At 41.8% G+C, this 14,519-nt stretch overlaps 1 long non-coding RNA gene across 1 annotated transcript; it reads left to right on the top strand.

Moving 5' to 3' along the window:
* Positions 1-5,621: 5,621 nt before the first annotated feature.
* Positions 5,622-14,519, top strand: LOC143820903 (uncharacterized). The gene is made up of 3 exons (XR_013225591.1): positions 5,622-5,701; positions 8,151-8,241; positions 14,475-14,519. It is a non-coding gene; the product is annotated as an uncharacterized LOC143820903 (long non-coding RNA).

Below are 14,519 nucleotides of genomic sequence, written 5' to 3'. Positions count from 1 at the left end.
TCACTTGGGGCCAGACTGTCTCATCCATGATTGGCCTTCTGTCCAGTGAACAACCAATCAGGTAGGAAGTCCCCCTCCAATGTCTTCCATCTGGAAAAAGTGCCAGTCTGGTAAGCTGGGCCAGCAGGAACTGGGAGGGAGGGGGGAGGGCCTGAGACTGCAAGCCCAAAGGGTGGTAAGGAGGGAGGGAGCCCCTGCCAGCACTCACCCCACCCCAAGCAACCCCGTCTGTGGCCTCACCAAGCCTTGGTGGAGCTGCCAGGGGGAGAGGGAGGGGGAGGGAGCGAGTCAGTCCCTGCTAGCACTCCGGGCCTTTTCAGGCTGGGGGGAAGGGTAGAGAGGAGTCCCCGCCAGTGCTTCCCCCACTCCAAAAAGGCCCACCATGGCCTCTCCAAGTCTCAGGAGCCTGCCAGGGGCAGGGGGGATGAAATGAGTCCACACCAGTGCTCCCCGTACCCCAAAAAGGCTTGCTGCAGCCTCTCCAGGCCTTAGTAGGCTTGCCCGGAGTAGGGAGGGGAGAGAAGGCTAGCACCCATTTTATTTTTAAGTACAACAAGCTTTTTTGCTAGTTCAATAATAATTAGAGAAAGATATCAATTTCCATTTTGCCACACCGTTGATAATTTTATAAAATTCCTTAATACTTGCCTTTATGAATCCTGATCTTCCTCAAATGAAAGATGTTCCCGTCCGTTGATTATTTTTAGCTACTGTTTTGGGCACCTGAACCAGTTCTACAACATCCTTTGGAGACAGAGTGATCCTAAAGGTACACAGTATTGCAAATATATTTTTAGCAAAGATTAATGGTGTTAAGAAGTTCTGTTGCCTTAGTGTCGCTCTCCTTCCTAAGGTTCCTGACTTTCAGTTTTGGTGTACTGCATTAATATTTTCACTGTTCATGTATGATTCAATGGTGAACATGAGTCACAGTGAATCACTAACATTACCTCTTATCATTATGGACTAATAGAACCATCTCCATTTGGGTTTAATGTGTTGGGTCCTTATTGGTTCTAATTGCTGTTCCTCTGCATCAAAGAAGTAAAGGCTCAGACATATCAACATAAGCAAAGTAATATTAAAAAATCCTAGTTCTGCAAATATGCACAGTAACCCAAAGTCCATGTGCACTATTATTAGCAGTACTTTTATGGTGCTTCAAAAGTGGTAGTCAGTAATTACTGGGTCTACTTTTTTATCCCATTCATTTCAATGGGAGTGAGTCATCATGTGCTTAATTCTGTTGAACTGATGTCTGTGAGATGTTTAAAGAACTGGTATGTGGCTGGATTGCATTTATGCTGATTAACATTCAGATTGTCAGTCACCGGGACCATAGCTCTTCAAACAGCTAGTCTAGCAAGAGAACATTTAACAGAATTCCTAACTTAATGGTCATATTGCACAAAGCCCTGTACGGATAAAATGAAAGGAAATCAGGAGTATACCTACTAGCTTTGTTACCTTCATGCCTTTATGTGACTTCCTGTGTAGCGGCTACACGTACAAAAGCTGCACATGTAGGTTATGAAAGGTCACAAGAAGCATGGGGGTTGACCTGAGACCATTTGGTGTGACACCAGCTTCCGGCATTCACTCACTCTACAATGACATCTGCACAGGGCTACAGTGGTTAACAAATTGTCAACCAGTAATTTCTTTTGTTCATGCCCACTAGAATTGAATAGGATCACTCTCTTTGAATTGAATACACTTCTTAACTGCATCATACTGGGTAGGCAAGTAATGCAAAATAGTTGAGCATTTAGGATTTTGTAAAAAAAAAAAATGTTGTCGGCCGCCAAAGCTCAAATAAAAATATAGAGCAGAATGATGAGAGCATGGGCACCAATGCATATATAAAGTTAAAATGTGGTGTTAAAATGTCATCTTTGAGTAGGAGAATTTGTATAAGACTTTTTCCATTGACATCATAATGGCTCAGAAGTCAGAGGAAGTGCAGGAGACACTAATCCATTATACTATCAATGGAAGTGTATGAAATGCTGCAATTGGCAGTGCTCAATGGAAGTTGAGAAGTCACTTTATGCAAGTGTGAGATACATTCATTGACATGTATGGGATACTTCAAGAGATGGCCCTGAGCCAGTGTCATTGTTCCTTTATGTCTTTGGCAATGGAAGAATCTATGAAAGGGTAATAAAAAGCACATAAAGTGCATGTGTTGTAGTTATGCAATATTTTGGCTGTCTCTTAGCGTTTTTTGTTTTTAATTACTGATGGCTCAGTCCTGGAAACACTTAAAAGTACTTGGCTCTGAGTCGTTGTCCTCATGATCCTAAATGTGCCACTCGTTTAAGTACAGCTACTTATATACACAAGGGAGTCAAGGGTCAAACCTGGAGGCATGAAGACACAATAGAATACAGTATTAAATGAATTTAAATCTAAGTACAGAGGGGAAAGGGGAAAGGAGGGGGAATAAAAACAATCAGCTGATTTTTATTTGAAACTGCTGCTAGTCACATTTGGCTGCTCTGCTCTGCAATTAAATAATCTCATACACCATTAGACGAAAAGATCCATTTTTGGCCTCTACGCTATATATTATCTTTTGGCTTCACAAAGGTTGAAACAGATTCATTGTAAAGGAGAACATAAAGGAGGTTAAGAAACAAACAAGCTTCTATGGCAGATATAAGTCTGACCAGAAGATGCTGATCAATACCTCAGTAACATTCTTTGATGCTTTGTGCTCCAGAACAAATGTGTTGTTGATTTCTAGTTCCCCTAGTCTGTGTCAAGATTAACATTTTGCTTTTAATTTGTTATTCAAGAGTCCTTTCCCTTGTCCTAAGGTTTTCTTGCTGTATGGGATGATGGCTTCACATTAAAAAAAAAACGTTATAAGTAACAGAATTCCCCCAAGACTTTCAATTGGCATTATAATGCCTTGGTACTTAAAGAAGGACTATCACTTTATAATATCAATGGAGCTATAATCAGCAATGAACTGGCTTCCATGGTCTAGTGTAAACACAAGTTATTCAAGTTGGCTACATTTGGTTTTTCAATATAATTAGCTATGTTCTTCTGGAAGGCAGCTTGATTTGCAGACATAAAATCACAGCCAATTGCTTAATGCCCTCAAAATTAAGTCACTTAAGAAGAGGTTTCAGACACAGGGTCAGGATTTAAGAAGCTCTTTAGCCTTTACCTGATGACTAAATGGGTACTGAGGTCTGGTAAACATAATGATATGGAGATTTATATAGCAGACTGCTATAGCACAAATTCTTCATGGTCTCAGTAATCTAAAATGTTTTTTAAGGTAGGCCAGTAATATCATGCAAGTTGGGAGACTGAGACCACATCATAGGTGAGTGGTAGCATGCACAAAATTGAGATTTTTGCACACTAGATAGATTTGTCACTATGTGCTGGTGCAGACCTGTATGGGGTCATAGTCACATATCTGATCCATCAATATCAGGGAATTAATGAATGCCCATATGTCAATCAATTTTTAATGTTCCAGGCAATTAGGTACACTCATTGGTCAAGTAATTAAAGAGAGTTTATACTATAATGTTGGATTCTGCTTTATTCATAGAGTTGTGTCAGTGGAGTTGCCAAGGATCGGAGCTTGAGGTTCAAGGCAAATTATTGGCTGGTGCACGGCCAGATCCCGATTGCGGTATCCAATCAGTTTAAAGCGAAAGTGTCCTAGAGTACGCAGCTGTGGGAACATTCTATTGCTCTGATTTGTATATATTGGGGCATATTCGAGGGGGGGGGGTTAGTTCAGTTGGACCTTTTAGTTCGTGTCAACAAAGAGTTGAAATGAACTCACATAGCCCATATTCCTGAACCAGCGGATTTAATACATGGAACAAAGGTGTTGTTTTTGTTTGTTTGTTTGATTTCTTGGTTTAGACAGTCCTTGTGAATGTTTTGCTCCAAGAACTAAAGGTGGAATAGTTATATTGTAGAACTGGGTATATTGCCTTTGTTCAGCAATAACATATACATTCAAAACAAGGGAGCTAACACAAAGCCACAATCATAGTCAGGCTTCCTATTGCCTTCTCTGAAGGAAATTGATCAGTGTAAAGACAGGAAATGACCATTTTGTGACTGAATCCACAAGCATTCTCTTGACCATGGACACACATAGGAAAGACCATGGACACACATAGGAAAGCACAATTCTATGTGCACACTGAAATTACTGGAGAAAGCCAGTTTGCTGTAGTGGTTAGGAGTGTGGACTTCTAATCTGGCATGCCAGGTTCAATTCCCCATTCCTCCACATGCAGGATCTGGGTGACCTTGGGCTCGCCACGGTACTGATAAAATTGTTCTGACCAAGCAGTAATATCAGGGCTCTCTCAGCCTCACCTGCCTCACAGGGTTTCTGTTGTGGGGAGAGGAAAGGGAAGTCGCTTTGAGCCTCCTTCGTGTAGAGAAAAGCGGCATATAAGAACCAACTCTGTAAGTCGCTTTGAGCCTCCTTCGTGTAGAGAAAAGCGGCATATAAGAACCAACTCTTCTACTTCTACATTTAAGGTGTCCCATAATAATAGTTCACTTCTATTGCCAGTCTCTTTACATTAGAAATAATTTAGGAAAGTCCTAGTAACATTGAAGCTAGCCAATCTTTATGGCCCAGAGGATCTGCCAAACTTTCGGCAGTGTTCATCATTTGGATTTTTAAATGGTAAGGGTAAAAAAGTGTCTTTATTTGATCAGGAATTCTGAGACCCTCTGAGATTATTTCACTTGTTTCTTGAGATGGGCATGAAACGGGCACCCTTCGTTAAAGCTTAACTTGGAAAGAAAGCTGACTTGTCTTCAAGAGCATATGTCACAAATCTGTCCCTATCTATCCCCCCCCCCCATTTATGCAGAAGACAGTCAGTGCCATCTGAATAGGCCCGAGGCATGACTGTTCGGGAACTTTGCCACCAATGCAATTAGAGGCTGTATGTGTAATTAAAATGTGGATAGAAGCTATTTTATTAGCCACTATCGTTGAATTTGCTGGTACAGATCCAAGAGCCTTGTGTCTTTCTTCACTGCCACTGAACTTCCAAATGTGAACACTAGGGAACTTAAGTGCTGCAATATTAAATAAACTTCCTGCCAAACAAAATATGAGAGGAGGTATAAACAAGATGAAACATCAACACATGGCGAGGGGAGGTGATCTTGTGTATTGTTCAAATATGAGGAACAGATGAAGGATGGAATAAAGGACTTCTTAATGCAGACTCCGGTGCAATACATGAGTGCACCATAGGAAGTAGGGAGGGGCACAAACCACATTTTTGCCATTCAGTTTGTGGGTCATGGCTGAACCATGAACCAAACCACGAACCGATATGAACTAGGAGGTTAATTTGTGAACTGAACCAGTTTGTATGGGTTCATAACCATGTTTTCTGCTCCCTGCTACTTTTTGCAAGGAGCAGAAAGCAGGTATATAAAAATTCTTGAGCCATTTAAGCCACCGCTTTCAGCAGCTTTCTGTGGGGAGCAGAAAGTAGTTGTTTAAATGATTTGACACTGAACCCAAGAAAGCCCCTTTAAGCAGCTGAGCCATGTGGTGCAAAATGCTGCGTATAGCTCAGCTGTTTAAAGGTACTTTCTGAGCAAGCTTGGCTGCTTCAATCCAAAACAGCTGAATTGTGAGAGCAGGAACCTTCTACAGCTCAGCTGCTTCCAATCTAAACAGGTGAGGCGCTGGGAGTATCATGGGCGTAATTCTGTTGAAAATAGTACTGTTTCTTTATTTACAAGAAATTTTGTAAACATTATGAAAGGCATACAGTTAACCCTCCAAATATAATGTAATCCATGCTCTTGCTCTCTTAACACTGTAGTCCTAAGCATGTCTAGCCAGAAGTAAGTCCCCTTTTATGCAATGGGACTTATGCCTGCAAAAATCTTTTCAGGACTGGAAAGGTGGAGGGCACATGTATGGACTGCATTGGTTCCTTTTTGGAGCTCTCCTTCAGACCTGCTGTCTCTGAGTCCAAGATAAACGTTATTGCCACTGCAGCCTATTTTGGCCCCAAGTGAAAGGGGCATGGATCAAATGCATACAGGATACACTGGTTGCTTGTTCCTATGCCAACCCTGTTTGACAGCACATACAGCCTCTTAGATTACATGAGCATTGATTTGGGAGCTAGAACACTGGAAGAATTCTTGAAATTCTCAGTACAGACATTTTCCCAAACATATTACTTTGTTAACTGGAGAAGCCAAACCAAGCCCATCTGAGAGCTACCATGATATATTACTTCACTCATGAATCTCACTGGATGACTTTACTTCCTCCAACCTACCTCACAGGATAACTGTGAAGAAAAAAAACAGAGAAGGGGCAAACTATGTATGCTACCCTGAGCTCTTAGGAAGAAGGGCAGGAGAAAAATGTAGTAATGATGTAATCAGGCTGGGGCTATTTGCTCAGTGCATGTCTTCTTCCATGGAATAACTAGAGTTCTTAACTTGAGAGTACGGTGACCAGATTTTAACATTGGGGGGGGGGGGTCCTTATTAAATATTTGGTCTATATGGAGCAACAAAATTTTTCATAGAATGTATAGAACGCAAAAATAGTATTGTAATATATATATATATATATATATATATATATATATATATATATATATATATATATATATATATATATATATGTCCCTCCAAAAGTGCGACAATCTGGTCACTTGAGATGAGCAAAGCAGCATGAAGAGCTGAGGTGATGAACTGTGTAGACATAGAAGGCAGAAATGACAAACCCAGTTCAGTATGTTTATTTTCTTCTTTGATGGAGCAACTAGGTACACGCTATGAAATCTACCTATGGATATGTCTCCATAGATGTTTCATGCTTGAAATGAAAGTAGTGGGGTTTTTTAGAAAATGTGCTTTAAATATATACATACATTTGTATGTACGTATTTACACATGCTAGTAGTAGAACCTGTTGTGTTCTGTAATACAACAGGTGCTAGCTCATGGTTTGGTGTGGGTTTAGTGCCTCATTTGGAAGCTGGCAACCATAAGAGGAGGTCTTCCTGTGCATAGCAGTCTTGACCATAGTCAGGTTTATGCACACCTAGGTGGTGTGGAATTCCAGAACATGAACCTACACCAATCTGGCAACCGTACCTCCTCTCTGCAATGTTTTCTTGACCAGAAATAGGTCAGGGGGTGCTATGTGGCTCATTAGGTGGCTGCAGAGGCATTATACCTGTGCTAATTAAAGGAAGCATCATAACCCAACAGCTTAAAGAAGCCAAATATCAGAACTTGAGTTACATTAAAAGCAGATATTCACAGGTGCAAATGTACACAAGAAACTTTCTACCAAAACAAACATCTAAAGTAGGATTTCCTTGAATCTGGTGCTTACACCTTCGAGTTGGGAAATTTCCTGGAGATTCAAGGATAGACAGGGTTTGAGGATGGAAGGGACCTCAGTAGTCTGGTGATCAGTTATAAATCTGGGATTTCTGCATCCCCTTCACACTTGGCGGCTGGCAACCCTAAATTTTGGCCACCAGATTGTAACATGGTAAAAAAATAGGTGTATTGCAAGATCTGCCATAAATTTATACTGCATTCCAGACGAAGTGGACAAATTTGGTCCTTCTACATTTAAGAAAGACGGAAACTAAAACATTCAGACCTAATCTTAGCAGATGTCCACATAAATGTAACTTTTCATACTTTGAACCTATTTACACATACCAGGCTTCATGAAACCTTGGGGTTTCTTAACAGCCAGGGAAGGGCTTTCAGAATGGGAGAATTATTTTTATATGACCATGTTGACCCACGAACCCGTCCCAAAATGGCCAATGAAGGGCCTGGTGGGGGTGGGAAGGGGAGGGGCCCCAAGTGGTCATGTACACAGCTATGCTTCCCAACCATATTCGGTACAATTGCACCACTTCTGGGGTTTCTCAGTGCCTGAAGAACGTTTCAGGGGTTTCTCAATGGTAAAAAAGTTGAGAAAGATGGGTGTATGTACTGATTCTTGATAAATGCATGAGACTATAAGGCCACTAAAACATTTTTAGACTATTTTTACATAGTTAATGGGGGTTGATATGTCCAGCAGCAAATATCCAGAACAATTCCTTAATATTTTTGTTTCCCTTTCTGCATAGGAAATGCATCATTTCCAAGACCAAGCCAATCAGTATGAACTTAGATGCAGGATTAGGAAGTGTTCCTTATGCAGAATCCTAGGATATTGCAGTAAGCACCATGCAGCAATATAGTTGCTCTTGAGAGCTTGTTTCTATTGAATCTTCAGTGACTTTCAATCTCTAGCAAAGAGACAGTATTGATTTTCAGTCTCTGTAAGAGTCAAGAAGATAAAGAAACTAATGCTTGCAAAGACCAAGTTACTTTTCTGCATTATTTTACTCAACATCTTGGTGTACAAATGTTGCTGTTGAGAAATCTACATGACAACCACCAGAAAGAAATGAAAGATTTTGACTAGTAAGTGGATTATCCCTTCCAACCCAAACAAGATCATACCCAATAAAGGCTGATTAGTACAAGAAGTTTACTGCAGACAGATCATAGTTCAATCTTCTGTACAGCCAATCCAGGTCATTTGGGGGAAAACAAAACAAAAGGAAAATAAATGTGGTTGGGGGAAGCATCTGATCTTCTCATTCTCCCTTTCCTGCCCTGTTTTTCCCCCTCCCAAGCTGAATTTCTATTATGGTGGAGAACAGGTGCTAGTAGAAACACTTGCTGCTTTACCATGATGAAGGAGGAGTGTATTGACAGTGGCAGGAGCCTTATATGTGGAGCCTGCGGAAGGCCTGCATTGCTCGTTGAAATGTAGACTGTGTTCTCACTTTGTTTGTACACCATGTTCCAATGCTCAGGGTGTACTGGCACAATTCTAATAAAAGAAGGAGAAGGAAAAAGCCATAGGTGTTTGTTTTCCAGTGGCTATGAGGAAAGTGAACGGAGGGGAAAGCAGATTTTATTTATTTATTTATTTTTAGAATGCTCTTCCCAAGGGCTCAGGTTGGTTTACAGCAGAGGAATGTGATAAATAACATAACAACGAAAACATCATCAAATTCAGAATAGATAAATTAAAGTTATTAAATTTTTGAAAAATTATTACATGGAATTAAAATACTTCCTGTAACATTAACCATCCATCAGGGATAGGGGCTACTACCCATCTCAGCAGTGGTGGAGGGAATAAAGTGCTGGAACAGAATATATGATGGTAGATCGGCTGTATTCAATGTACATTTGGTATGCATTCAACATAGATGCACAGGGAGGCCAGATTCATTGGTGGATTTCTAGGCCTCAACCATAGGCCGGGCGGAAAACACAGTCTTGGAGGCCAAGACGACCATTATTGCTGAAAACTGTATAAGAAATTTTACTAGCAAAAATTCTAGAGTGGTGAATGAGCTTGTTACAGCAAAAGCAACACAACATTTTGAGGCATCTTAAAGATTAACAAATGGACTGTTGCATAAGCTCTCATGAGCTACCTCTCAAGAGGCAATTTACCCAAGTACTATATAGAATTGCTTTAAACCATTTTTGCCGTCCTTCATAGCTGCACTAGCAGCAAAATGACACATTTATAAAGTGCTTTATCGCCCTATAGGACAATAAATTGTTATTATTCCCACTTCAGGGTAATGATAAAACTGATGTTCCATATTATAGCTGTTCAGATATTGAGCTGAATATCACAGGGGGAAAGTTTGGGCTTCTTCAAAGTGGAACCTACTTTCGTCATGACAAAGCCCAAAGCGGAGCATTGATCAATGACTTCTCCTAGGATCTGATGTGAATATCACCACCTGCCCAGAACATATCCTGGGAAAACATGCACCTGAGGTGGCAGAGAGAGGAGAGTAGTAAGAGTGCTTTGCATAGTTTCTGGAGAAGGGAAGAAATAGCGAAGTTGAGGGAAATAATGGGGACAAATAGGGACCAGACGTTTTCTTGGCCAGTGATTTTCAACCTGTGGTCCAGGGAACTCTCATCATGACTGACGACCTTTCTTAAAAGACTGTTGGGCCCCAGTTTCCTACTTGTAGTGTTCAGTAAGCACCCCTGGCAGACTGTTTACTGAATTCAGAGATGTATTCTCAGTTTGTACTGGGCATTCTAGAGGCCAAACAGGCCTCCCCAGTATTCATTGTAATTAAGGATGCACCTTAGAACACCTGCTTGTGTTGCTGAAGGATTTCCCAGCAGACTCACTGATGGCATGGGCATTCTAAAAGCAGAGCACACAGAAACCATGTCTCTATAGTAACACTTTCCAAGGGATCACTGCTGGCTTGCACATTGTCACCCCTTCCCACTTTACTAGATCTTAATAATTCACGTGACCAGGGGGACTCACAATGGCATGACAGTTAATTAAAAACAACAACAACCGGTGAGTGGACCTGAATATAATGTTTTGGATTTCAGGAGGCTTAAAACAACATTATATATTTTAATAACTGTCTGGATTCTCAAAAGAAAATTCTCAGTCCTCCTGGCCTCAGCCTGGTGGAATGAGCTCCTGGAAATGCTGAGGGCCCTGACAGAGCTATCACAGTGCTGCAGAGCCTACAAGACGGAGCTCTTCCGCCAGGCATTTGGCTGAGGCCGGGTCAGGAAGATCGAGTCCCTCCCCATGTAGGCCTCATGTGCTGGACATCTGGACAGGAGTTCCCCCCTTGGAGTAGTGGCTGGGGTGGTGGTAGGGGCTTGTTGCCGAGTACGGGGGTGGGGAGGATGTAAATGGGATCTTGCTGCTATTTGCATTTGTATTGTATTTCTATTGTATTTTGTGGGGGTTTTATGACAGAATGTAAATTGTCATGAGCCAGCTGGGTCTGGGAGCGGCGGTTAATAAAAGCGAATATAATAAATAAATGAAATAAATATAGCCTTGAAAATCTGTCGCTTTGGGTAAAAAGTCTGTGTTGAGTCCATTCACAAATATGATATAAAAGCAATGTTGATAAAGGAGTATATGCCTAACAGGAGTGAGACACCAGCATCTGAGTCCAGTGGCACCTTTAAGACCAACAGAGATTGGCATGAGCTTATGTGGGCATGGCCACTTCCTCAGACAATGGAACAGGGATCCTAAGAGGACAGATATAAGGAGAAAGTGAAATAGTAGCAAATTAGAAAACACCATCACAACATCCAAAATATGCAGTACGATAATTCTTTGCTAGAAAAGCAAATCAGTTATTTGGGTTCAGCTGTCGTTCACAGAAACATTGGGGCAATAAAAATGTTAGGAGTGAGAATATTTTGAGGACTTGCCTGTTGAATATCTTTAAATTTAGGAATGATTTCTCTTTTCCTTTATTCATGCACTTAACAGCAGTAGATTCATGAAATGGGTTTGAGCATTCGTGCATTCTGCACTCTCATTTGAGAGAAAGTAAAACAATTCTAGTCTCCATGCCCTCTTTAGCAGTAGCTTAAAACAACAGTAAGTTCCTTCAGTCTCATTCGCTGTCTGTCAGTGTGACAGCTACAAAATGGTATTTGTTTTAAGGTACAAGGTGAAACATCCTGGTGGGTGCCTTATATTTATATAAAGGTAAAGGTACATATGCCCTGTGCAAGCACTGGGTCATGTCTGACCCTTGGGGTGACGCCCTCTAGCGTTTTCTTGGCAGACTCAATACGGGGTGGTTTGCCAGTGTCTTCCCCAGTCATTGTGTCACTTGGACTCGAGGCAGATTATACAGAGTGAGTCAAGGCAATCCACAGGATGGGGTATTCAGTAAACAGTGCAGTAGGATCAGGGTAGTAGAACCAATCAGAAATTGAAAACCAGAATGCAAGCAAAACCCACATTTTAATGCAAAAGATGTGTAACATCATGCAAGAATGATGTAACTATAGTAGCATATTGAAAGTGCATGCCCCCAAAATGAATGGAGGGCAAGACTGAAACATTAAACATCTCTGTGACACTTAGGATTAGTTCTATAGTTAAAGAAAAAGTGCAATTTACTTCAACTATAAAACATCCTGAAACAACTTGATTCAACAATGACACTGTTAGTCTTTAGACCAGACCCCAGGTCAGTAGATGTATAATGTAATTTGCATCTCAATGGAAACCTATGTACACACCTGAGGCAGCAAGAAGAGTTTGTAAACACTGGGGTCGCCACAAACAGATGGCAGGGAATGTCTGTTCTGTTCTTCCTTCATTCTCAAAACCTTTTCTGTTGGAATGGGTCTGTTTTACATATGAAGAACCAACACTTGTCCAGAGTTACTTAGCGAGATTGGACTGAAAGACCACAGTAAAAGTCAAATAAAAATAATTTAGAGATATAAGTCATAAATTAAGTGAGAATTTACTAGCCCTGGTGTATGCCGTGGGAATTTCTACCATCTCCCATTCTTTAATAACTACAAATGACTTAATGATCCTAGACAGCCAGAGGAAAAGAGAATTATTTATGCATTTCGATATGCTTTTTCCCTTCAATGGGGACCCAAAGTAGGTTATAATGTCCATTTTATCCACACACCATCAGTGCTGAGAAGGGATGGGATGGGAAAGGTCACCGAGGGAACTTCCATGCACAGTAGTAATTTGAAACTGGATCTCTCAGATCCTAATCTGATAGCTTAAAAGCAAGCGAGAATTTTTTTTACAAAAGGAGGCAGAAAATATAATTGCCTTAGAAGTTGTCCTTCCTGTCTATAGCCATCAAAACTATCATGTTGTGAGAAACTTAGAATGCATTGTTGTTGTTATGTGCGAAGTCGTGTCCGACCCATCGCGACCCCATGGACAATGATCCTCCAGGCCTTCCTGTCCTCTACCATTCCCCGGAGTCCATTTAAGTTTGCACCTACTGCTTCAGTGACTCCATCCAGCCACCTCATTCTCTGTCGTCCCCTTCTTCTTTTGCCCTCGATCGCTCCCAGCATTAGGCTCTTCTCCAGGGAGTCCTTCCTTCTCATGAGGTGGCCAAAATATTTGAGTTTCATCTTCAGGATCTGGCCTTCTAAAGAGCAGTCAGGGCTGATCTCCTCTAGGACTGACTGGTTTGTTCGCCTTGCAGTCCAAGGGACTCGCAAGAGTCTTCTCCAGCACCAGAGTTCAAAAGCCTCAATTCTTTGACGCTCGGCCTTCCTTATGGTCCAACTTTCGCAGCCATACATTGCGACTGGGAAGACCATAGCCTTGGCTAAACGCACTTTTGTTGGCAGGGTGATGTCTCTGCTTTTTAGGATGCTGTCTAGATTTGCCATAGCTTTCCTCCCCAGGAGCAAGCGTCTTTTAATTTCTTTGCTGCAGTCCCCATCTGCAGTGATCTTGGAGCCCAGGAAAATAAAATCTGTCACTATCTCCATTTCTTCCCCTTCTATTTGCCAGGAATTGAGAGGGCCGGATGCCATGATCTTTGTTTTCTTGATGTTGAGTTTCAAGCCAACTTTTGCACTCTCCTCCTTCACCCGCATCAACAGGCTCTTTAGTTCCTCTTCACTTTCTGCCATTAGAGTGGTATCATCTGCATAAAATCTGCATAAAATCTGCATAGAATGCATAAAAGACAACTAAGATTTACCTCTGCCTAGGTTTATTGAAGACAAGCGTTCTCCTGAGTAATGCAGAGAATTATAGCCCTCTGTGTAAAATGGAAAGCAGTCTGTCTCAGCTGACCCATAATGCTGTCCTGAGGCATCTTCTGAAATGCACAATATGCAACAGCCATTTCCTTCTGACAGTGTCTTCACACACACACGCTAGGTTGCTGCTACCCTCCTCCTCTTCCCCTGTGCTGTGGCCACCAAGGCCTACTATAATTTGTGTCTGAAATAGGGATGCCAATCCCTAGGTGGGACCTGGGGATCCCGTAGAACTACAGCTCAGCTCCAGCTAAAGAGATCAGTTTCACTGGAGACAATGGCTGCTTTGGAGGGTAGACTCCATAGAATTATCCTCCACTGAGGTCTCTCCCCACCTTAAATCCCGCCCACTCCTTGCTCCACCCCCAAAGTCTCCAGGTATTTCCCAATCCAGAGCTGGCAACCCTAGTCTAAAATCAACGTTGTCCCGTAGAGCCTTTGGAATGGCAAATTGGGGATACAGAGTCTCCGATGCTGACATCATTCTTCATGTGCCTGGAAGTGATCTCAGTGAATCGCCCCAAGATGCCAGGGATGTGCTACTATTGGGCAAAACTCTATGCATTGCTGGTGATGTCACTATGTCACCAGCAAGTGCCCCCAATCCCACACCTGAACAGACCCTCTCCACTGGTTGATAGGTTGCTTCTGGCACCCCTAGCTGCCACGTGACAAGACGACCACAAAGGCCGACGGGTTGAACTATTACCCTTATTAGCATGCTTTGTTTCTTGTCTGGTCTTCTTTCCCATTCAAGATGTGAAGTTGAAGCACAAGCAAACAAACGTCTAATCCTTTCCCTCTCACTTCTGTCATTGCAGTGCTGAAAGCCCGCTGAACGGAACATTTTCATCCAGAGTGACTGG

The sequence above is a fragment of the Paroedura picta genome, chromosome 11 (assembly GCF_049243985.1).
Source record: "Paroedura picta isolate Pp20150507F chromosome 11, Ppicta_v3.0, whole genome shotgun sequence".
Classification (NCBI taxonomy): domain Eukaryota; kingdom Metazoa; phylum Chordata; class Lepidosauria; order Squamata; family Gekkonidae; genus Paroedura; species Paroedura picta.
Note: the sequence above shows the minus strand (reverse complement) of the source record. Positions and strands in the feature narration are given on the sequence as shown.